The following is a 26,620-nucleotide window of genomic DNA, read 5'->3' as shown; positions in this document are numbered from 1 at the left end:
ACACAGCTAGTTTGAAGAAAGGGAAATTAGCATATTGGCAAAACCCAGTTTGGGTGTGGCTGCCTTCTAGACTACTAGTCTAGTCTAGTGCCTAAGACTACACAGAAAAGTTTGGTAGGTACACAAGGAAAAAGGGAAAAAATTCCTGAAGTGCTGACCTTGTATTAACATTTGCAAATGTTAATATGCAAATACACAAAATTCCTTAAAGAATTGTTCCAATATGATTGGTTAATGAGGTATCACACACACACCAGTATAAGAAATCCTGCTAAACTGAACATTCTGATGCAAGAAGCTGATTCCCAGTCCATGTGCTTAGATCCCGGTGTCATTCATCTTACCGTAAAGGGGCACGTTTTATGCCTTCATCAGTCTCGTATTGGCTTTGTGGGGATTAACGCAATTCACAAGCAGAATGTCTGAGACATAAGGGGAATAGTGCGGTAGAATGCTTTCCTGCTTGTTCTTGCTTCTTTAGCCTTGCTTCGAGACCTTCAGTTTTATGTCTGGAAGAGCGCCATACAGTCTCCTCTGTCACCCTCACTGGAGTTTAGTTCCACCTTCCTGAAATGCACCCCATGAGAGCGTTGGTTCAAGTCCCAGCTACTCTGCTTTGGATCCAGCTTCTTGCTGATGCATTCTGGGAGGCAGATCACAGAGTGGTTCAAATGCCTGGGGCTCTGCCACCCATGTAGGAGAACCAGAGTTCCAGACTGTTGGCTTCCGTCTGATGCAGTCCTGACTGTTACAGTCATTTGGAGAGTGACAGGAGATGGAAGATGTCTCTGTAACTCTGCCTTTCAAGTTGATGAAAATGAGAGAGAGAGAAAGAGAGAGAGAGAGAAAGAGAGAGAGAGAGAGAGAGAGAGATCCATAAATGTGTTCGTAACCCTAAGGACATAAGCTCCAGACTGACCAGAGAGCCCTATGTTGTGCATCTCTATGAAAATTGTCCTTTCTCCTTTTTGCCGAAGGTCGTTTCTGAGATACTTATTTAGCCATTTAGAAAACCCTGTAGTTTTTTTACATCAACATGAGACTATTCCCTTTACCTACTTTCCCATGGTAACTTCTTTTCTGTTTTTTAGTTGGTTGTACCTGGTTTTTTTTTTTTTTCCTGAATAATGTAAAGTTTATAATTTGGCTATCAAGCCACACAAGAAAATGTTTCCTACCTATGTCTCAGCATCAAATATTACTAACCAAAGCAAGTCCCAAGCAAATTTTGTTTCATACAAAATTAAATTTGCCAGGTGAGTGACAAAAGGCAGCTCAGCTGCTGAGGTTTTCCCAACTATGCTTGCACCTAGCCTCAGTTGCTTAGAGGCACTTATGGGACAAAATTGAAGCCACACCGAGAAATTCTGGGGAAAAAATGTGCACAGGGTTAGCACAGAGAAATCCTCATCCAGGAAATTCACATGAAACAACTTCCATATAAGCTTTTAAATGTCACCTAGCTCTACAAAAATCAAATGAAAAGAGTCTTAATTACACTGTACATTTCCATTACAAAATATAATCCCATTACGAGGAGCTCCAGTTCAAGGTTCTTTCCTTCTTTCTCTCACTCTTTTTTTTTCCCCTTTCCTTCCTTCCATTTTTTTGAAATGTTGAAATCAGAGAAAGAAAAGCAAAGTGTTCCTATATGCTGGTTCACTCCCCAAAAGCCGCAACATCTGGGGCAGACACTGGAGATGGAAACTCAACCTAGGTCTCTCAGCTACATGGCAGAGACCATTCCTGACAGCCATCACTATGGCTTCCCAGGATCTGCTTTGGCAGAGAGCTGGAGTCGGCAGCTGGCAGGGGTTGAATCCAGGCCATACTACGTAGGAAGCAGGCTTCTTAACCACTGGGTTGAACACCTGCTCCACCTTTCTTCTTTCTGACAGACGTTCAGAGTGAATCACGTTAGGACAAACACTGAGCATTTCAGGTCAGCATCCAGCTTTCTCTTTGCTGTGGGTTAGAAAGGATCATTACTACCTTGGCTCTGGTGTACAGAACTTGTGTTAGTCCCATGTTAACCGAGACCTTAGTGGCATCCTGGATGCAGAAGCTTTGACCTCTGAGCCACAGCCAGGACTAAGGAACTGATCTGTTTTTCGGATTTTTATGCCATCTCTTTTTGAAACTTTAAAGAATGTAATAAATTTTTAAAAGAACTTTATATTTGGTGTTCTCTAAAAAGGAAAAATTAATATTTCATTTCTCTTTTCTTTCAGAGTAAAAGACAGCATCCTAAGGGAACAGAACCAAGGGCTCAAATCTCTCACTAGTAACTCATGGAGGGCAGGAAGGATTTAAAGATGTTTGCTTTTCTATCTTAGTTGACATTCCACCTCACTGGGTCCCTGCCTGCTTTTTATTCTAACGGCCTTCCTCCATGAAATGGAAATGAAAAATCATTCCTCAAAAGGAAAAAAGAACACCCTAGACTTCAAATAATAAAGGAAACTTTTTTTTCACTGATATGTTAAAGAAAGTTTCTTTTTCCACTCCTAATGAAAGTCAACATAAGCATATGTGGAAAAATTTTTTTAAAAAGACGTCTCTTGTATAGGAGGAGTTATACCAAAAACGTAAAGAGAAAATAACTAAGCATCATGAGTTCGTTAACTTTGGTTTAGTTATTCACAGACTCCATGCTTCTCCAGCAAATCTGAACACCAAGAATCCTTGAGTTGTGTTATCATTTTGCTCATGTAAGACAGTATTGACTGTAGGGTTCCAGTCCATGAGAATTGCATACCTCCACACAAATGTGAGTGCACATACGTGCCTAGAACACATCCACACCACACAGCAGCTACCAAGCACATTGCTCACAGGAGAGCAGCATTCACAGTCTGAACAGAGAAACTGTTTCCAGAAGAAAACCCTGCAGTGCCTGAATACTGAGTAGTCTCCTTGACATCCTTTCAAGTAAACTCTCCAGACTCCAAGAGAATTAATTTCATCCCCAAGAGGCAACTTTGATAAGTAGATTAAATGCATGATGTTTTTCAAAAAACAAGATGTGAAAATAAAACTCATACTTGGCAATGACACATGTAAGTAACAAGAGTGCAGAAGTGGAGGGCAGAAGCCCAGGTCATCTGTTGATCCCCCAGGCGAGTCTCGGTTCCAGGAGAAAAAACTCTGGGCATTTGCTTGTCTGTGTTGAAAGCTGTTGAGTTTTTTCTGTTTTTCCTTTTTTTATTTGTCCCTGGTCCTTGTAATTGCTTGTATGTGTGTCTTTCTGTATAGTGATATTTTTTTCGTTTGCCACTATAAACATTTCCATCATGCATGAATTCTGAAGTTGATACTGAAGATAGGTTGTGAAAAAAATGTAATAGTTTCATAATTTTATAATTTAGAATTTACAAAGTAAAAGCTCATTTCTCTAAGAGGAGAGGTGAATGAGGAATCCTTGAATAAGTACAGAATTTCAGTTTGGGGTAGTGAAAAATTTCTAGTCAGACTTATACAATAATGTTAATGTACATAATACCACTGAGCTCTATACTTGAAAATGGATAAAACAGTAAATTTCATGTAATTTATGTTTTGCCAAGCTTTTTTAAGCTTGAGAGGAAAAGAGAGAAAGAGAAGGGGGAAGGAAAGAGAGGGAGAGAAGAATTGCAGAAGTCCTCCCATCTACTAGTTTACTCCCCAAACAGCCATGGCTTGGTCAGGCTAATTTGGAAGCCAGGAACTCAATCTAGTTCTTCCATGTGTTTGCAGACACTCAGCTACATGAGCTATCACCTGCTGTTTCTCAGGGTGTGCATTAGCAGGAAGCTGAAGTCAACAGCAGGCTAGGAATGGAACTGAGGCACTTTGATATGGGATGCAAGCATCTAATCTGGTTTCTTCATCCCTTAGGTTCAATGCCTGCCCCTAGACAATTCTCAAATGTTCATTTCCACAATTTCTTTCTCCATTTGAAATAACTTTGGCATAAAATTAAATATAAATATTCTGTCAGGATAATAGAAAGGAAAATTGGAATGATAAATCTGAATCATTAAATTCAAATTATGTTTTGCTAGAAATATTCTCACGTTTTCAAAATGATGATTACCAATTTCCAGAATTACCATCCAATAAACATAATAAATGATTGAGGACCTTTGCTTTTTTTTTTTGTCCAGTTTACCAACTTCATGAATATAATTTTCTACCAGGTATTTGCTAGTCGTGAATTGTGGATTTGCTATGAGTATTTCTGGTTTTTGTTTTCTCTGCCTGAATCAGTAATTACATCATCCAATAAATAATATAATATGCTTGATTTTATCAGGTCTTCTCAAGCTGAGAATTAAATAATTTTATAATGCTAATTTCTATTGTGATTAGTAACTAAAACATCATTAAACATTTAAATATCTCATCTTCAGATGCTATATGCTGTCTATGATAGAATTTACTTCTTTTACATATTCAACATTTAAAAATTTAAGCAGATGAACTCTCAGGAGATTTTCTGTTTTTCAAGCATCTTTTTTTGAGTTCCATTTATTCATCTTCTATTTTTATCATGATCTGGTCTTGCAATCAATTATAATGGTCTAGGTTTAAAAATAGAGTACAGGCCAGCATCTTGGCTCGCTAGGCTAATCCTCCGCCTTGCGGCGCCAACACACCGGGTTCTAGTCCCGGTTGGGGCGCCGGATTCTGTCCCGGTTGCCCCTCTTCCAGGCCAGCCCTCTGCTGTGGCCCGGGAGTGCAGTGGAGGATGGCCCAAGTGCTTGGGCCCTGCACCCCATGGGAGACCAGGAGAAGCACCTGGCTCCTGCCATCGGATCAGCGCGGTGCGCCGGCCACAGCGGCCATTGGAGGGTGGACCAATGGAAAAGGAAGACCTTTCTCTCTGTCTCTCTCTCTCACTGTCCACTCTGCCTGTCAAAAAAAAAAAATCCTACAAAATAGAGTACAATTACATATAAACATGAAAACGAACACAGTTGCCTCAAAATGTATATTAAACATAAAATGCCAAAAATAAATTATATTCTATACATGTGTTGACTATTAGGATGTTTTCTCAGTAACACTCCCTTGCAACAGTTCAGAGATGGGACCCTGAAACAATCCTCCAGGGTACAGTTTATGCTTGAATCAGTGACCAATTCATTACAATCTTTACTGAAGAAAATGTGTGGGAAGCAAGGCTGGGCATAAAAATGGCCCTTCTCCCAGTTACACCTAATGACACACTCACAGGCTGATCCTCCTTCCATTCTATGTAAGTTGAAGTTAGGGTGCTTCAGAGCTCCAAGCTGTCAGAGGAGGACCGCACTGCTGGGACATGACGAGAGGCCCATTGAACAGGATTGCCACATGGATTCTGAAGTTTTTCTGCTTTTGAGTCAATAGTCAAAGAAAGGGGGAAGAGGTTGCTCTAATGGCTATGGCAATGATCAAGAGGAAATTGGGATACTGTTTTCTACTGGGGTAATGGCAGATTATGCTTGGAACCCAGTGCAGTCCCTGTGGTGGCTTTGAGTGTTTCCATACCCAGTAGTAAACATTTCTGGAAAACCATACCAAGACAAACAAACCAAGATGTACAAACACGGAGGATTCAGCTTCTTTAAGAGTGAAGTTTTGGATGAGCCCTCAGATAAAGAATCCCGATCAGTCAAGGGTTCAGCTCAGGGAAAAGGTAACGCTAAATGGAGTTGGGGCTGCCATATCAAAATACACAATTCTGACTATCCTAATTCCAAATATTGAAAGGCCAAACAATCCAAATCCCTAAAGTATAAAATCCCCACAGACCCAAAACTGCAAAATATAGATCTGGAAAAAATCATTTAAAAATTAAATGACATTTATTTGTGTTTTTAAAAGGAAATGTATGGGTAATCATTAGAGATTGAGATGCTGATTTGGGGTACATACCCCCTTATTGGCCTGCCTAGATTTGGGTTCTGTTTACATTTGCAATTCCAGCCTGCTGCTAATGTGCACCCTGAGGGGCAGGGTGTGATGGCTCAAGTACTTGGATCCCTGATACCACCTGGAAGACCAGGATTGAGCTGCCATCTTTGGCTTGGTCCAGCCCCAGCTGTGTGGGCATTTGGGGAATGAATAAGTAGATGGGAGATCTCTGTCTCTGTCTCTCTATCTCTGCCTTTCAAATGAAATTTAAAAAAAAATAGAATTTATATAAGAAACAGAAAAGAATGACAGAGTACTTTATAGGTCACTTTATACATAATAAACAAGATACAAACTTCTACAAGCAAAAACAGGTACAGTAACAACAGAAGGACTTGTGTAAGAATAATGAACAGGTAAGCCATATTCACAAGAGACAGGCTAAAAAGTATAAGGTATAAACACATATCACTATGGTTGGTGATTATGAATGCCCAGGAATATAATTACAGTCATCTGAAATAAATGTGGTGACCAATAACCCAAGTCTTTAATGAAATTCATAAAATAATCACAATAAGCTCTCATTACCTACGTAGTTGCCCACCTACCCTGAAGCAGGAATCCTGGCGATGACTGAAAGTGAGCTAAGCCATTCCCCCAGAATCTAGCTTTCTACCTCTCCTATTATAGCCTCCACCCAACTTCCTAAAGGAAATGGCAGTCCTGGGGATTATGGCTTTCAGGATTTCAATAGTGGGGATTTTAATCTTTGCGAATGATACTTTTCAAGCTTTTCGACTTCAGAGATTATTGTCTTTGAGATTTCAACATTTAGAATTGTGTCCTTTGGAGATTCAATCAGTGCTGCATACAATGGGTACTGATGAAAGAAATGATGGCCTCCTGACCATCTGCAAGAATGAAGGACTCACTGCTTGCTTATTAGGTCGCTTTACTATTTTACAAAATGATCATGGTTTAATGCAGGCTCCTGGCTTCAGCCTGGCCCAACCATGGCCATTGTGGGGCATTTGGGGAGTCAATCAGATGAAAGATCTCTGTCTCTGTCTCTTCCTGTTTCTCTGTGATTCTGCCTTTCAAATAAATAAATCTTTGAAGAAAAAACAAAAAAAATCATTAGTAAATAAAAACTTAAAATCAAGATTATATAAGTATGCTGAAAATTTCATACTAAAATATTAAATAATTTAAGAGATGTGTTTATTTTTTTGAAAGGCAGAGTTACAGAGTGAGAGAGAAGGAGACAGAGATCTTCCATCTGCTGGTTTACTCCTCAAATGACTACAAAGTGCGGATCTGGACCAATCCCAACCAGGAGCAAGGAGCTTCTTCCAGGTTTCCCGCATGGAGCCTAAGTATTTGGACCATCCTCTGCTGCCTTCCTACATGGATTAGCAGGGAGCTGGATTGGAAGCAGAGCAGCCAGGACTAAAACTGGCCCCTATATGGGATGCAGAAGCATCATAGGCAGTGGTTTTATCTGCTACACCATAGCACTGGCCTCCAATATTTTTATAAAAGTAATCAAGTGTAGCTCCAGTTTCCATCTAGTTTTGTGTAGACATGGGCCTGTGAATACTTAGGTGTAACAGTTTAAGTTGTCCAGTGTTGCAAAATATTTCTCAGACAGCACATGTGACTATGTAAATTCCACCCAAGCCCAAGAGTACCTCCAGATGCTTTATCTGGGACAAAGAGCAAAGCAATAAAAATGAATGCTGAATGCTTGGCACTACTGAGACTGATACTTTGTTACACAGGAATCTACTCCTCTTGAATTTTTGAGGGGAAAATTTTTACAAATGATTAACTGTCATTTTTCTTACTTGTACAATTTGGGAGCCATGTTCTTTCCTTACACTTGCCACAGCACCGGTTCCAATTCCATATGACATCCCCACACAGTGACCTTCTGAGGTCATCAGTCAAGAGACATGTAGAAGCATTTTTTCTGTGGTGATGCTCTTATTCTGTTGGTGCTCAGTACATGATCCAAGTGCAGAGTTGTCTATGTGATATAGAATACAGCTGTGTGTCTGTGTGTGTGTGTGTGTGTGGGAGAGAGAGAGACACACACACACACACACACACCAGAGCAGGGGCCTGAGCACATGACAGTACATTTTATTTTTAAGTTTCTCTAATAGTTTTTTATTTGGTTTCTTCCCTTTCTCTTCCAAGTATCAATATATTTCTCCAACTCTACATTTCTTTGGTGGGTTTTAATCTTCCCAGACAGCTTTATTTTTTCAGATTTCTGTGACATAACTAAAACTAGATGTCTTTCAAGGTCCCCTTTGTTCTGGTATCCAGTTCTCTTTCTGACCCACTTTCAAAGCAGCATATGACACACTTGCAATTCTCACAATTATAAAGCTCAGCTTGCAATGCACTCAGGTTTTGCCAACATTTGGATCTTCCCCAAGGGTGCCCATTTCAGTCGCTCAGTATGCTCCAGGAGTCACAGCCTCTGAAATCCTCCAATACAGTTATACTCCCCTTGACACTGGCCTTCAAGAAAACAGGTCATTTTAAGTGTTCACTGGGAGCCCTGGGATCCTTCTCACAACGTAGAAGAGCTAGAAGTGCCCAAAGGAAGGAAAACTTCAGGTCACTCCTCTCATCACAGTCCAGTGGTGACCCACTGGGTCTGCCCTCCTCAGCCTTAGCTTTAGTGCCACGTAGGCTCTGATGGCACAGCAAATCAATGCAGAAATCCATCTATTCTCTTTAGTTACATCATGCAGACAACAGGCAGCAAACATGAGTCCCTGGTTCTCAAATATCCAAAGAGAGCAAAACACAGTCATTGAGTTTTTCTGTACAGCTGAATCCCTTTCTTCTCCAGTACTCAGACAAGAAGTCTCAGCAGGGAGCATGGCCTAGATCACCCAAAGCCTGCCACGCCATACTACCCTGTCTTTCAGTCTTACCCAATCTCAAATGTTTATTGTGAAGCCTCACCTCGTGTCAGAACTCTCTTGTCCCTACACTCTTCTGATCCCACAATCATTTTACATAAATAAGCACGAGTGTAATTTGAAGGACTTAATATCATTTCGGTTTTCAAACTAGTGTATTTCATTCTCATTATATACTGAACACCCAGATTAACAGCTATCCATTATTAATTTTTTAGCAAGTCTATATTTCCTATCCTAGGCTAAATAGAAATAAAATGCATTAATTAATAAAAAGACTATAATAGTTTAAATATATTAGGAAATAATAATATGAAACTGAGCATACACACTTTAGACTAAACATACAGAAAAAAATTTCTAGGCATTTACCAAAGTAATTATTATTTTGTTTAATGTAGGTCTTAATGAAATACAATCCAAGGAAAATTTTAACATATTTATTACTGTAATAGACAACTGGAACTGAATATACCGACAGCCCACTTAAAGTTCTTTAAGGAAACAATATTTGAGCTTTTTGGTAGTCACATTCTCTTTATTATTTGATTATGACCAAATGATTAAATAAGCTTGATGATGCTGAAGCCATCATTAAATCTTCAGAGTAATTGCAAAATGTAATTCTCTTTTTGTTGACCAAACATTATCCACATGTGAATTAAGCTATAATCACTTTATTCTCAAGGGGGATGGGAACCATCAAGATCCCCATAGAAGCAGGAGAGAACTTAAAGGGATGTCATTAGAAAGCATAACTTTCTCTCTTCAATAGCTACAAGTTGACCTGAAAGTTATAAATGTTGGTAAAGTTTTGTTGGTACACCTCATAAATTTAGAAAAAAGCATAGGCTGTCATTTAGTCTAGCAGCTAGGACACCTGTTAAAATACCAGCATCTGTGCCTGGGTCCAAAATCCACCTCCTGCTCCCGACTCCAGCTTCCTGCTAATGTGCACGTGGGGAGGTAGCAGGGATAGGGGCTCCTGCCACCCATCTGGGAGACCTGGATTTGTTCTTGGCTCCCAGCTTCAGTGTGGTCCAATTTCAGCTGCTGTAAAGGAGGGATACACCAGTAGGTAGGAGTGTATGTTCTCTCTATCCTCTCGGTTACCTAACTAGTTAATTTATAAATCAATAATTATAAATGCTATTTAAAACTTAAACATCCAAATCTGATTTTCCCAAATTTGAATCTTGGTATTCAGCAACATGATTCTGTCTTGTAAGGGATAGTTAATAAACTCTTTTATTATATTAGTAAACTCTAAGGAGAAGCCACTCAAATCACCTATGTATCAAATCACCTATGTATCAAATAGATAATTTGCATGAATTATGATCAAGCAGATTGTTAAAATCAGTGTTTCATAAATTATGTTCTGGGGCTGATGTTATGGTGTGGTAGGTAAAGCCACTGCCTGCAACGCCAGTTTCCCATGGGGTCCAGTTTGTGTCACAGTTACTATCCTTCCAAGCCAGCTCCCTGCTAATGGCCTTGGGAAAGCAGCAGCAGGAGGACTAAGTGTCTGGGCCCTAGCTAGCCACTTTGGAGACTGGATCAATCTCCTGGCTCCTGGCTTCAGAACGGCCAACCTCTGGCCATTGCAGCTATCTGGGGAGTGAACCAGCAAATGGAAGATCTATCTGTTTCTCCCCATCTCTAACAGTGACTTTCAAATACATAAATAAATCATTAATAACAAATTATGTTACTGCTGCAAAGCTCTGCTTTATGTTTCTGGTCTGAATCCAATGGCTTAATCTCATTTTCAAAGCTTACTGCTTGTCTTTTATTTGGTCTCACTTTCAGAACAGAAATTAAATTAAAACTTATTAATTGATAACCAAATTAAGACATGTATGTATTCCTGGCATTGGGGGGTTTACTCTTACTAATGAAATTTAGAAATTTTGCCGGTCAAAAAAGCCATGCTAAGTTAAAAGTTTAGGAACTATACTCATCTGTATCAGAAAATAGATTTGGCAATATTCCTTTTACTCCCTAAACTATTTTCTTAAAGGCAGGCTGGTGCAAGTGTTGTGGCACAGTGGTTTAAGCTGCTGCCTGCAATGCCAGCATCCCATATGAACGCTGGTTCAAGTCCACCTCTGACTCAGCTCTCTGTTTTTGCACCTGGAAAGGCAGCAGAAGATGGCCCAAGTACTTGCATCCCTGCCCCCCGCGTGGGAGACCTGAATGGATGTCCTGTCTCTGGCCTGACCCAGCCTACTTGTTGCAGCAGATGCAAGATCTCTCTCTCTCTCTCTCTCTCTCTCTCTCTCTCTCTGTCTTTCAAATAAATCAATAAATCTTTGTGAAAAAAAAGGCAGGTAAATAGGAGACCAGAGTCTAAAGTACCAGTTTTTGTATAATAGCTACGTACTGTGAATTCCATGCATGTAATGCATCTTCATTAAAACTGTAATTAGGTTTTTTCTAAACCCTCCTAAATTCCAGTGAGTCCTCTAGTATCAAACAGGATTCACAACTTATACTTTATACAAAATCAACTCAAAATGAAGCAACGATCTAAATCTACAAACTGATACCATCAAATTACTAGAGGAGAACATTGGGGAAACTCTGTCAGATACTGGCATAGGCAAAAAATTCTCAGAAAAGACCCCAGAAACACAGGCAATGAAAGCAAAAATAAACAAATGGGGTTACATTAAGGTGAGAAGCTTCTGCACTCTAAGGAAACACTCAGCAAAATAAAGAGGCAACTGACAGAATTGGAGAAAATATGTGCAAACTACACATCTGCTAAAGGATTAATATGCAGAATCTATAAAGAGCTCAAGAAACTCAACAATAACCCAATAACAACCCAGTTAAGCAATGGGCAAATGAGTTGACAGGCAGTTTTCAAAAGAGAAAATTCAAATGGTAAAAGAAACATGAAATAAAAATACTATGGATCACTAGCCATCAAGGAAACGTAAATCAAAACCATAATGAGATTTCATCTCACTCCAGTTAGAATGGCTGTCTTAGAGAAATAAAAAAACAAACAATAAATGCTGGTGAGGATGTGGGGAAAAAGATACCTAATCCAGTGTTGGTAGGAATGTAAACTAATGCAGCCAATGTGGAAGAGAACATGGAGATACCTCAGATATCTGAAAATAGATCTACCATATGACCCAGCAATGCCACTCCTGAGAATTTACCCAAAAGAAATGAAATCAGCATATCAAAGAGTGATCTGTACCTTTGTTTGTCACTGCCTAACTCACAATAACTGAGATATTGTATCAACCCAGAGGTCTATCAACTGATGGCTAAAGAAATAAACAATATGGAATACTACTCAGCCATAAAAAAGACTGAAATCCTCTCTTTTGCAACAAAATGGATGCAACTGGAAACCATCATACTTAGTGGAATAAACCAGTCTGAAAAAAATACCCTGTTTTTCCTGATCTGTGGTAACAGAGTAACAAAAACTTGTAATGTATGAGTGAAATTGGTATTTTGAGATATGATGATTGTTTACTTATTTTACTGTTGATGTACAATGTTTTTTTATTCTTACTGTTTGTTGAATTCCTTACTTAGGGTATTATATAAAATAAACCAAGTAGATCATTATAAAAATTAAAGAAAGGAATGAGAAAAGAAGGAATGGGAAAGGAAGGAGGAAAAAGAGGGGGTGGGTAGGAAGGAGGGAGGGTAGGGTGGAAAGTATTACTATGTTCCTAAATCTGTATATATGATATATGAGAAATTTGTTCACCATAAACATCTTTTTTAAAAAATGAAAATATAAAAATATTCTAGGCAGATAATATACTTTTTTTTGAAAGGGAGAGTTAGATAGTGAGAGAGAGAGAGAGACAGAGAGAAAGGTCTTCTTCCATTGGTTCAACCCCCAAATGGCCGCTATGGCCGGCACTGTGCCTATCCGAAGCCAGGATCCAGGTTCCTCCTGCTGGTCTCCCATGTGGGTGCAGGACCCAAGCACTTGGGCCATCCTCCACTGCCCGCCTGGGCCACAGCAGAGAGCTGGACTGCAAAAGGAGCAACCAGGACAGAATCCAGCACCCTGACCAGGACTAGAACCCAGGGTGCCGGTGCTGCAGGTGGAGGATTAGCCAAGTGAGCCACGGAGCCAGCTGATAATACTCTTATGGAATGTTGGTTTTGCTGCTATGTAAGCCAGTGTTTTGTTATCACCTGTCCATCTGAAGTTTATAATGTTGCATAAGTAAATATTTCCAATTTTTCACATATTCATTTGTAAGAATAAAAATGTTTCTATCTGTATTCAACCAAAATGTTGAAGGATTTGATGAGATAATTAAAGTAGAGATCCAAACTCATGGTATGCACTGAATCTGTGACAGGTTATTTCAATATTTCTCATTATATCCACAGGGTTTTCCTAGTGGAGAGAAGTACAGAAACAACCAAGAATAATGCTAGTTTGGTTGTACTGGAAAATGTACTGGGCCAGAACACGAAACATGGGCAACAGTTCTGTCTTCAACAAGAACTTATGGATTTTTTTCAATGATTCTACGAATCAAGTCAACTAGACATTTGCTTTTCCTTAACTTTCTCATTTCTGATGATGATGATGATGCTGGAGCCCCTGACTGCGCTCGCTGTGAAGCTGAAGGGAGATAACACATATGAAATTGTGGTGGAAACGATCAGCACCCACTTCATTTGGACTCATGGTGAGTAGACCAACAATCAGAATTAATTTGAAACTGGAACATAATCAGTGCTTTTAAAATTATGAAATAGTGCATACACAGAGACAAATATAATACAACATATATAAAGGTTTAAAGTGTGATAATGAAATTATAGAAGCATGCAACCAGAAAAGCCAAACATTACCGTGGCAGATCTCTAAGCCCTCTTTTCACACCAGTCTTCTGGCGCGCAGCCCAGGATAAGCTGTAGCATCATTTTGACTTTGTCTTTATCATTATTTGTAAATTGATTATTGTCATGAAAAGCATATTTTAAATGCTCAGCTATATCATACACTAGTGACATTTTAGAAAAACTACATTGAGAAAAAAAATTTGCAAGCCAAAAAATTCACCCATAGTGTACAACTCGTATTTTTAGAATATTCAGATTGTGCAACCATCAACACAATCTAATTTTAGTAGATTATAACTACCCCTGACGAAACAGCCATGCCCGTTAATATTACCTCACTATTCTCCTCACAGCCCCAGCCTTATGATCACTCATCTGTGTTCTATGTGATTTGCTTTTTGCTCATCAGTGTGCTTCTGAATTTCCTTCGTGCTGTTCCAAGTAATCCCAATTTATTTTCACTTCATTTTTATCTGCTTGCTCTATCAGCCACCAGAAGAGATGTGTGTAAAACCTCTACTTTATGGTTGATATTTCTATGTTTGAAGCTATGTTACTAAGGACATCTGTGTATAGAATAGACTCTTGGTAATTTGAAATGTTTATTTTCATCAAGCAATTGATGTTTTTTGAAGTTTTTTTTTTAATCCTTTATTTTATATTAGGAGAACTACATCAACTTTTTTCTGACTAGCTGCTGCCCATATATCTCTTTTTATATCTTATGATTTATCTGTGTTTGGTAAAGAATGTAATGGATGGCCTTTATCAAATTTTGACAAATATAATCTTTGAGAACTTCAGAGTAGGGATTTAATTAACTTATAGGCATGTGCATATGAGTGTGTGAATATATGCAAACGAGGTATCTTCAACATTTCATAGAAATTAAGTATTATGAAGAAACTATGCATGAATTTCAAGTATTTTGCACCAAAATCAAGTTACAGCTTGATTCCAGTTTCCATGAACTGTTTCAAGTGTCATTTTCATCTTCCATTTTCTATCCTGCCCTACGATGGCTTGTAGAGTTAATAGTCACCAGAATAAAAGGGGTTCAATCTTTTTTGTTGCTGGTATACTTGTCTTTGTGGAGGGTATTTTTTTTTTATCTCACTAAAACAGTAATCGCATCAAGAGAGAGCTAACAAATTAGTTTATTTAATTTCTTTCACAATTTAATCTCAAAGTGAATGTTCAGAATATACATGTTTCACAAACTGAAATATCTCACAAAACTGAAAGCAATACAATTTCTAGCTGTTTTCTTTCAAACCGTAGAACACCTTCAAAAAACAAATTTTAAGTGTACTAAGAATTCTTTTAGAGGCAAAATATATGGATCCAGTGTATTAATATAAATTCAGAATGCACATGTGTGCTTGATAAATGCTATTTGAAGCTTCTATTTACAAGCTTCTGGGAAAAATCCAGTTCGTGGAAACAAAAACAAAATTTGAGAAAGCAAGCTGAAATGCATGCCCATGAATAGACCTTAATATAGAATCGTTTTTCAGGGAATTTGAGTCCAAAAACTAATTACTACCAAGTGAATAAGTATTCTAGAGTCAGAGATTGGAGGCATCATCTATGGCTCTTTGAGCAAGGTACCTAATATCCCTGGATTCTTCTTTTTAATAATTACTGATTTATTCACTTGAGAAGCAAAGATAGACATACATAGAGATCTCCCAACTGCTGGGTCACTTGCCAAATGTCTGAGACTTGGGACAAGTCAAAGCTGGGAGCCAGAAACTCAATTCAGGTCTTCTAGGTGGGAGGCAAGAACCGAATTACTTGTCATGTATGGATGTATCATACTCTAGTGACATTTTAGCAAAACTACATTGAGAAAAAATTCACAAACCATGAAATTCTCCACCTGCATATTTGCATGCCTGGAATCAAGCACAGAGGCCAGGAATCAAGCTGATACATGAGAGATGGACTTTTTAATCCACATCTTAACTACTAGGTCAAATGTCCACCCAACTCTGGCTTCTTTTTCTGATCTGCAAAATAAAGACTGTATGATACTTACTGATCAGTTTCACATACTTATTTTATTTTGGGAAGATTTACTCTTTTGTGATTTTATTATTACTGAAATTTGTTGAATAGTAACTCTGTCCTAAGCATGTTAATAAATATTTGCTTTATATCACTGGATTTAATCACACATAAATTCATGAGACATGTACGATTATTATCCACTGTTCATGTGAGGAAGCAGAGCAAGGACTGGAACCATAGTCTGCTTAATTTCTTCAATACCGTGCAATATTATAATGCTCTGATTTTCTCTCTGCTCCCGCAAGCACCATAATTATATTTCTCCAAATAATTTTTCTTTTATCTATAAATACAGGGATTTTCTAGACCCCATGCCTTTAGCTTTCTTTTTCCTTATCTTATGACTTTATCTATATCCACATCTTCAGCATCTAACTATGGATTCTTTTTTTTTGTTATTTTATTTATTTATTTTTTTTGACAGGCAGAGTGGAAAGTGAGAGAGAGAGAGACAGAGAGAGGGCCGGCGCCGCGGCTCACTGGGCTAATCCTCCGCCTAGCGGCGCCGGCACATCGGGTTCTAGTCCCGGTTGGGGCGCCGGATTCTGTCCCGCTTGCCCCTCTTCCAGGCCAGCTCTCTGCTGTGGCCAGGGTGTGCAGTGGAGGATGGCCCAGGTGCTTGGGCCCTGCACCCCATGGGAGACCAGGAAAAGCACCTGGATCCTGGCTCCTGCCATCGGATCAGCGCGGTGCGCCGGCCGCAGCGCGCTGGCCGCGGCGGCCATTGGAGGGTGAACCAACGGCAAAGGAGAGAGACAGAGAGAAAGGTCTTCCTTTTGCCATTGGTTCACCCTCCAATGGCCGCCGTGGCCGGCGCGCTGCGGCTGGCACTCCAACGCTGATCCGATGGCAGGAGCCAGGTACTTATCCGGGTCTCCCATGGGGTGCAGGGCCCAAGCACTTGGGCCATCCTCCACTGCAACCGTGACAGAATCCGGTGCCCCGACCGGGACTAGAACCTGGTGTGCCGACACCGCAAGGTGGACGATTAGCCTAGTGAGCCGCGGTGCCGGCCCAACTATGGATTCTTAATGTATTTCTCTATTCATGGGGGTCTTCCTATATTTGGTTTTTTTATTAATCACTTACTAAAAATGGCCACCTTTGTGTTTTCACTCTGTAAATCCACTATGTAAAAACACTAACTTCCTCAGCTTTCCTCCCAAAATGCTCCTTCTTCTGGCTAGGATATTACCAGTCTACTAGTTACTCAGGATTGATTTCGAAGACATATCTTTTACCTGTTCTCTTTTAGATGAACATTCAGGCTTTTGTTACCGGCTGAGGTGTGTCTCCCATTTCTCCGTCACTTTCTAGGCCTTTTGCACCTATGCTGCCTCATCCTAACATCACCTGGGCTGTTCTCAGCAACTTCTGATGGATCTGCCCCGCATCACTTGCTCTTCTGCTCATCTAATCCATATGAGAATGTTTATGAAAATCCACCTCTGATCACTCAGATGAAACCACAACAAGCAAGCAACTCATTAAAGGTAGCTAACAATTGTAGGAAAACATTTTTGGAGGGTACTTCCACATTGTCAAGACCACATTTTCAGATGTGTCTCCTTCAAGTTCTTTTTTAAAGTAGGCTACTCTGCTGGCAAGCTCCCATTTCCTCTTCCAGTTTTGTAGTTCTATCTCTTCATGCCTTTGACCTAGCATCAACCAGATATAATACCTAACAATATTTTTCTAGTTGAAATTTATACATGTCATGCAATGTACCATAGTCTACCTAATTTGCTTTGTGTGGACATGACTGATTTTGTAGTAAATTGCAGTGGAGAAGAAAACCAGTGTTTAACAAGGACTCCTACAGAAAAGGCACAGAATCCTCCAGAGTCATATATGGTAGCATTATTTTTCACTTAATAGATAAGGGAACTCTGCCAAGTCTCATAACCATTCATGTTCTGAACTTCACTTTGACAAAATTTTGGTAAATTTTAAATTCAAGGCCAAGTTTCCATGTAATAAAGGAAGAATCATTCCTTAGGTCTTGCCATAACACACTTGTCTTTTATTTGATGTTTCCCAACAGCGACATTTACAGTGGTGAGGGTCAACTGTGACAGAAAATTTACTTATTTGATTTTGTCCTAGTTTTTCTCAGCACTGGTAAGGAGTGACTTCTTGCCCTCCTATGTGATAGTTCTAAATTTGATGAAGACGATATTTACAGTTCTGTAAATATCACTTTGGCATTTTACATTTGTAGGAAAGAGCTTTTACATTGCAGTTCATGGCATAGATTGAGGTTTTTAAATGCCAACTAGAGATGTAGAGAAGAGACCTTTTCTGGAAAAAAAAAAAAAAAGACCGACTTTCAAATTCGACATTGAGAAATGTGCAAAACTTGTAGGGGCTGCTTTTGTGAATAGTTATGAAGTTATTTGGTGAAAGAACATAGCGATCTGGCTCATTTATTTATTTATTGGCAGACAGGAGAAGGGGTGGAACATTAGAATGAGAGAGAAGAGGATGGTTCTGTGCTTTCATTCCTTTACATTCTGTTTCATGACCACCTGGAACATTCGCATTGGTAAGAATCATCTAGAAACCCCTGAGAAACAGTACCATATGTGAGGATACTTTAAAAGTTTCATGAAAAAAAAATGGAATTAAAAGAATTTATTTTTGTGAAAAAACAACAGCAATGACTGAGAGGCTCCGCCGTAGCTCACGTATTCTGATTCTCGTCACCCGTGAGGAAGTCTTGAGATGCTCTTGGGTCTGGTCCTGGCCTAGCCCCAGCTGTTAGACGCCTTTGGGGAGGGAATTACTGAATAGAAATTATTTCTCTCTGTCTCTCGCTCAAATAAATAAAACACATCTTGGTGCAAAATACTGAAATCGCTGTGTACCAGGCATCATCAGATAGTTCATGGAAAATGCATACCATGGTAAAACCATGCATGAATTTCAAATTCTTGTGTATTAGACTTCTCTTTTACTTTTAGTATTCCATGAACTTTTTGAAATACCTTTATAAATCTATTGGCAAATTGTGAATAGAGATTTCTACCGCAGATGTAAATATTAAAGGTGGATCACATAACACCTGAAAGATTAAATTGGGATGTTGCCACTCTGTGGTATGTCACTTTTGTGGGTAAGGGAGTGCTATTTTCACTCATGCTGCTATTAAATAGTTGGAAACGAACAATAGATTTTGGAAATAAAGGTAGTATTTCTCCTTCCTGTTACTTTTGAATTTATACAGTAAGAAAGAAAGTACGTGATTAAAAAAAATATACACATATGTGTATGTGTGTGTATGTTGCATTAAAAGACCATGTCTCTGTTGGTAATTTTATACAAACACCTAAATTTATATAATGTTTGTACACACTGCCTATGTTATTTTCAAGATTCCAGCATAAAAAATGATAGATTCAATGAAATAATTAAGAGGAACTCAATATACAGGCAGTTTATAAAAATGTGGACAGACAGCTTTAACATTCTAGCATGAAAAGGGGCAGTGGGGAAGGAATGGAGCGGCACTTGAAGAAATGAACTAAAGCTCTGGAAAGGTGCATTTGTTACAGGAAATAAGCCAGCACCCTACCATGGTCTCATAGGGAAGTATCCACAGACATGGATATCTCCGCCTCCATCTGTGATAGCTCTCCACTCTCCTGCTGGACATGCCATGGGCCAAACTCAAACAGAAGCCAGAAGACAAGGGAGTCTGGTTGTGGAAGCACATGAATGTCATCCTCCTGGGATACCAACCCAAATCAAGAACTGTAGAACTGTAGCATGCTGTTATGAAAGGGAAAACTGTGAAGAAATCAGCACACCAATATGGACATTGACTTACAAGTGAAGGGAGACCCAGTGAGAATCATCTGAGGAAATTATAGGATATTTTCTTCATGATTATTTTATCTGACCATTCTTATATGCATTGCTGCTCATCCTCATTTCTTGGTCATTCAGAAATAGCCCTAAACTCTGGGAGAGAAAGGAGTAGTTTTAGCTAGCCTTCATGTTAAGTTTAGAGGTATTAAAAAGGTCTGGATTTTATAAAATTAAAGTATATAATTGATGTCTATATTTTATTCAAAGGAATATTACACTCTATATTTGACCATATGGATTACTTTTTCTAAACTTGTTGCCTGTCATTTAGACTCTTATACTTAGTTTAGAGCATCCCAATTACTTCTTGATTTTTCATCATTATCTATTTCATAATTTGGAAACTATAAGAAACAAATTTGAGTTTGGAACAAACATTTAGATATTCAGCAAGGCTTAGGATTTTTATCAAATTATTGTTGTGATATCTTCAGTCTTGTTGAAGTGATAATGTAAATAAAATATATAAATGGCTTTTAACATTCACATAAGAAGAGGACTTTTTACAGTATTTTTAGAATTGAATATCAATAGTTATGGCAGTATATCAGTAGGCATGAGCTGCTGATGCTGGTGTGGAAATGTTGATGTTTAAAATTTTATCATAATATAAGGTTTACTGTCCCTACTGTCATTTATGGAGAAAAATTAAATAATTTAATTTTAACTGAAATTTGCTCTAATCATTCTTTATTGTTTTCTCAAAAATATCATAAAACATGATCCTAAAACACAAAAATGAAACAAACAAAAACCCCTGTTTAACTGGCTGTTGCTGACATTTTGTCTTTTCTCAGAAAGCAGCCGCAGTTAAAAACAGCTCAAAGGCATTTTGGTGGAACACTCTGACCTAGAATAAAAATATCTCTATAAGTTAGCAATTTGCTATTTCATAGTTGGTTCTGAGAAGAAAGAACCAATGCGATATTTGCGTCATTATACATATGAAAAAAAGGTAATCTCAAGTTAAAAGGCAGGTATCAATTATGTGGGGTCTTTGTAAGAATATTTATGTGTATTCATGCTTGGGATGAATTGGTTTCAAAACAAGCAAATCCTAAAAAAGATAAAAAAGATTTTTTTAGAGGCTATTTGTAGGTAAGGTGACATACTTAATATGTAGACTTCTGTCTGGTATGCTTTGTGCTGTTGTCTTTCCCTGAGTTCTTTTATCCTTAACTATGACTTACTTCTAATATCACCTACACACTGATATTCCTAAAATTACAAGTCCATTCCAGGGTTCTATCCTGAACTCTATACTGCTATACGCAACTATTGACTTGGTTTTCTATTGCTGTGTGCCAAAATGCCCCTTAAAACAACACATAGTGAATATATTATAGTATTTCTGGGTCAGACATTAGGGCTTTGCATAACTGTGTCTTGTGGCCCATGGTCTCTTCTAAGTTGCAGTCCATGTGTAAATCTTCACTGTGACCTTAAGGACCCGCCTGGAAGAAGACTTGCTTCCATTAGCACTGTGATGGTTTTTGGTAGGCCTTCCCTAGGACTGGGCTGGAACACCTCCTGATTTCTTGCCCAGTGAGATCCTCCTTTGGGCAGTTCAAAATACAGAAGCTGGATTTGCTCAGAGTAATAGAATGAGGATGGCAAGTAAGAAGAAAGTCACAGACTTAGTATAACCTAGCAGTGGAAGGATCAACTCATTGTTTTAGCTGAATTCCATTCATTCGAATTGAGTCATGGTCCAGCCTCCTCAAGATGAGAGGGTTATACAAGGGCATTAATACCAGGAGGTAGAACACTGGGAGCCATCACCAACTAAACGTCTATTTCCAGTATATCACTGCCACTTGAAACTCAACATACCCCAAATTAATTGAATCAATGTGGCTCCCAAACCAGCTTCTCTTCCTATGTGCTCTATCTAAAATAAGAGTCACAGGTCATAATCTCTACAGTTACTACTATTTTATATTTCCTCTCTGTGTGTTTGTTAAATTAAAAAAAATTCTTTGTGTCTGAAAGGTGCTTGATGTAAGCTTATGTTACTAGTTCAGAGATCTTGGATCCAGAGTACAGTGGAAAGAGAGCATAGTATGAGTGTGTAACTCCAGCAGACTTTGTGCTTAGTGGATTTTTGTCTGAAAGGTCAAATATCTGTACTCTTTTTTTCTTTCTGGCTTGGCCTTTTTTTTCCCTTTGTGACAAATGGAAGGCATTTTGATACCTGGCTGCCTTACTGAAGTTGCCCTCACTCTCATGTCAGGCAGAAGCCCTGCTGTCTTCCTGCCTAATGGTCTGCGGTCCTTCCCCTTGGTGAGGCTGTGTAGCACTTGTCTGTGCAGCCTACCACTGTGGCATTTCAATGGAGAGAATGAACTAAGAGGTGGGAATCTGGTTTGCCCTACGGCCTTCTCTTAGGTCCAGCTCTTGTATTTTTCAAGTTAGAGGGATCAAGATCACCTCTGCTTGTGCCCATGTCTTCTGAGACAATGGAGTCACAGATATCTGGACTCGATTGCATTATATAATTATTCCTACTAAATTGGGGAAGGGGATGCAGACAAGGTATATTGATATTTTCAAGTATGTATGCATGTTTTCACGTTGTGTTAATAATTTGGGAGAGATTTAGGATGGGTTTCAGGTAAGACGAATTAGAAGTCTGGGCTTCAACTATTTTACACAGAATTTTTAAAAATCACTTCATGCTTTGCCTTGCTAACAAAATTTGATTATATTATAGAGGCTTAATAACATCTTAAAACTTCTACTGTCAAAAACAATTATCTACTAGTTTCTTCTTGTCCATCCATTTATTTGTCCTTCCCAAAGAACTCTAGGACATTATTGAGAATGATGTTGCCTTGATCTCAACGGATTGCGTTTCTGAAAATAGTGTTATGCCTGTAGCTTTCTTGCCATGAAAGTCAGGATAATTTAATTGCATATGCTCAGTTGCTCTTTCTGGAAACTTTCTGAGTATTGGGGCACATCTTGGCAAATCTGTTTATTATGATCATGGACATGTACATTAGTTATAGTTTATGCAACTGAGGATTTTCTCAAACTTTTGTATGGAGATTCTGTTTTTGTATTTTATTTATATCCAATTCATCAATAAATGTAGACCAACCAGTGTATTTCTCTTTTACTCTTTGCTTGTTTGCTAGGGTTATTTATGATGGAAATTCTTTATAAACTTTTGTCAATAAACTCCAAAACATACTTTAGAGTCTTTGCTATTTCCTTTCATTCTTGAGCATGAATTTGGGACCATAAAAATAAAATAGCTACAGTAACTCCATCCTCAAATTTATTTAATGAAACATTTTTTTTCACAGATGGTATCTACACGGTAGGTAGCTCAAAGGTTTGCATAAATATTACCTCCTATCTTGTTTTACTTTATTGGTGGTATGATCCCCTTTCGATAGTCAGCATCACTCCTTTCATATCCCCCCTCAAACCAATGCTTAACAGTTTGGATATTCCGTGCTTTGAAATTGAGTGCATGTCAGAGCTATCAATTACATCAGGGCCTTCACTTGCTGTTGATCATTTCAAATAACAATTTTGATTTCGAGCCCATGTGCCTATGGTTTGGCTTTTCTGCCACTTCCTATACTTGTCAGTTGTCTGAGCCATTTAGTGGATTAGTTTTCCATTGCCATCATTACCAAGAACATCATCAGCTTGCAAAAGAAGACCCTTGTAAGGAAAGTGTCAGTTTCAGTGTTCTTGCTGTTCTGCACCCATCCTCTACCTCATTATTTTATTAAAACATATAAAATCACATTTTCCAACATTTTATATTTAGCACAACGATTTTGGTTGCATTTCATTTATATTCTTTTGGTTCACTGAGTGCATTATTTATTATAGGAATGTTTTTGTGAGTTAGGTCAAACTTCCCCTGTGCTCTCAGCACTTCCTAGCAATACTCACTGTATTTCCCAGTCAGTTCCTTTGCATAATCTCAGAGTGGACTCTGCTGATGGTCTTGCTATTTCAAGCAATGAGAAGAAAACATATTCCTGCTACTAGATTTACCAAATATGTACATATGATTGTATATATACTATCTGTATTCCTTCTACAATGCATCCAATTCTCCTGCTCTTGAGGGTACTATAGATATATACTTAATCCTGCTCATTTTCTTCCATTCAAGGACTTCTGCCCTGTATCTACATCATTTCCTTCCCATTACTCCATTTAGTATGCAATCACAATGTAGTATTTTTCTTCTAAAACAACCTATAGACAACAAATGATGAATATTGCCACTTTTCAATCATTCGACCTTATCTTCAATCTGATGTATTAAAATTAAAACTGTGTCCACCATGTATACATTAACACTGTCATCTAATGTAATCTCTTGATACTAAGGTTTTCCTCTGCATTGTACGCACAAATTTTGTTGAAGGTCCTATTCTATCATACAGTGGCTTTAAGATCTATTCAGGTAACATTTGTTCTAGAGAAATAGCAATGAGGACCATCTTTGTTTAAAAACAGAGTAGGGACTGAACTCTGAAGCTCAGGTCAGAAATAAAACTGCATTTACTTGTTCGGAGTGTCTTTTAAATGTGTCTGCCTCATGGATATACACAAAGAGCACTGCTCATTAACTAGAATATTTTGATATAGCCAAATACTCTTGCATGTTTTCATATTCAATGTTAATACTAAAATTATCAATTGTATATATCTAGGTATTATTAATAAGTATTATATAATCAGTAAGTAAATTTGGTTTTATGATCACCTAATTAAGTGTTAATATGATAAAATAGACAAAACAAGAGTACAAAGTACTGAAGTCAAAGGCTGAGTCTGGGTTTTATATCCTTTGAAAAATTGTTTTCTTCCTGTAGATTGATAGTTTTGGATTAGATTATCTATGTTGTATCATTTGCTATGAAAATCACTAAATATATACTTTTTGGGCAATGATAATGAAACTAACCTTTTTTGAGTTCTTTCTACTTACATTTAAATGCATTACCATAAATGCTTAATATGGATTATATAATTTAGTCTTCATAACAATCCTTTCAATTCTGATACAAGTAACAGCACAGATAAAGATATTGATGCTTAGAACAGCTAATTAAAATGCCCCAAGCATCTCAGCTGGGATGTTTCTGAGCTGACTTAAATCCAGACAGTCTGATGCAAAAGCTACAGAACTTATAACTATCTCAAAACCAGAACAGATTCAGAACTATAATATAAGTAGGATGACTTTTTTATATAAATTTGAAATTATATACTCCTGGTTATTTCTCATTCTCTATCGCTTTATCGCTTTACTCTGAGGAACTCCCCTTTCTCTGGGAGGCAAGCATTGCTTTAGGAAATAATTACATAGACAATAGGAAACCATGAACCAGACAGATTTTTGGCTTTTGATTATCTAAGTTGACTTTTAAAACTCACAATGAAGGTAATTAGCCTTTTGGGTCAAGATTTGCAATGTGTTAGGGCAGGACTTTTGAATTTCAAATGGTAAGGCGCCTAGGAACAGTAGAATGAAGGCTATATTCTTAGTATTTAAAAAGAGCAAGCATGGTGCATTAGTCAGCTTTTGCAGGTTCAACCTCAAGATTGAGTGGCCCCATTAGTTTGGCCACTGAGAGCAGCAGACAGCAAAGGCAGAGTGTGTGTAGAGGAATGATGACATGGTGAGCCAGGAAGTAGAGAGGAGGCTTCCCAAACTCAGCCTGTTGTAACAACACCCTCATGAGAACTGAAGAGGTCACGTTGCAACTACCTTTTGAGGGCGTACCAGTAATGACCTTACTATCTCCTATTAGGCCCTGTCTCCTACATACCACAATTGGATTAGATTAGGTTTCTACATTCTTAGTACCACTAGTACGTCACAGCATGTGGGTAACAAGTCTGCCCTCATTTGGAACTCAGAGGTAACCTGCACAAGAGATCAGGAGTCAAACAGGAAGCAAATGAGTTGGAGCTTTTGAGAAGGGATCTATGACTGATTATCTCAGCGCTGAAAATGATGGAGGAGGAGGCAAGTGATGAAAGCCACACCACACTCTTGTAGGGACCAGAATGAAGAGCAGAGGAGATGTGGACACATTATTGTGGACTGCAACCCTGAAGGTTGGCAGCCTCTCAGAAGTTCTTCATAGAATGGGGCTATTTATGAATGGATGTTTGGAGTGTATCTTCCTCCAGGGAAGAACCAGAAGGCCTGAAGCAATTCTAACAAATGTCCTGTCTATGTCAACATGAGACAATAACAGATTTTTTTCTTTGTTGTCAGAGTGTATGAACGTTAGGTGAGAGGGATTTTAATCAAAGAATACACTCTAGTTAGGGGTAAGAGGGATGCAGAGTAAAAACATATAACTAGAGGGACCAGGCAAAATGAGTGGTAGTGAAGAGATACTAGAAGAAATAAACTATCAGTCAATGTTGAGGGTATTCTAAGATTTAACCCATCCCAATGTAGGTAGGATTGTGACATCTCTTAACATTTCTTAATTTATCCTTTAGCCTCTAGGCATACTGTCTTCCACTTCTTGGAATGAACTTAACGTTTGTCTGGCTGACATTATTTTGATAAGCTCTTCCCCTCCAACTCCTTTCTACTAAATGCATATCCTTTGGTTTTAATATCATTGCTAGAGAATCCTGCTTTGACCCTCAATCCAAATCAATAAGTGTTTTTAAATTTCATCACATAACTTCCTTTTCACACTATAGTTTCTAAGCATATAGTTATTTAACAATTGTCTGTCTGCTAGACTCTAAGTGCTACAATCATATCTATTCTGCACCTTGATCAACCACCAAGTACTACCCAATAGCTTGGATATAGTAGGGTTCTTCATAAATATATGGTGAGTAAATGAATAAAAGAATAGCAGTCAATGAGAGCCAGATATAAAGTCTGAGGCAAGCAAATCTCTTAAAGTCTTGCTGGAACAAAATGAAGTTTTTAATTTGTTGTAGTTGTCAATTATAGAAAAGCAAAATATAGAAATTTATCATTTTAATATCCAGAT

The sequence above is a fragment of the Oryctolagus cuniculus genome, chromosome 8 (assembly GCF_964237555.1).
Source record: "Oryctolagus cuniculus chromosome 8, mOryCun1.1, whole genome shotgun sequence".
In the NCBI taxonomy this organism is placed as follows: Eukaryota; Metazoa; Chordata; class Mammalia; order Lagomorpha; family Leporidae; genus Oryctolagus; species Oryctolagus cuniculus.
Note: the sequence above shows the minus strand (reverse complement) of the source record.